This window comes from Varroa destructor, unplaced genomic scaffold (genome assembly GCF_002443255.2).
Source record: "Varroa destructor unplaced genomic scaffold, Vdes_3.0 BEIS01000006.1, whole genome shotgun sequence".
NCBI lineage: Eukaryota > Metazoa > Arthropoda > Arachnida > Mesostigmata > Varroidae > Varroa > Varroa destructor.
Window position 1 is genome coordinate 21,569,337 of NW_019211459.1, and position 236 is coordinate 21,569,572.

Sequence of the window (236 nt, forward strand, 5' to 3'; positions counted from 1 at the left end):
TTGCCCATTTTTGTATCATGATCCTAGCATACATGCCAGCTATATATGCATCTACCATGCATACTATTACATTAATTATACGATAGTCTGTATCTATTTAATAAATAATAACGAATAGCTTTCCCTGGACGCGTCATTGATTGACCACCTGTTTATTAAGCTAACCAAGCCTCACCATGTTTCCTTTAGGTGCTTTTTCGAGTGGCTGTGTATACATCTTCATATATGCATATATA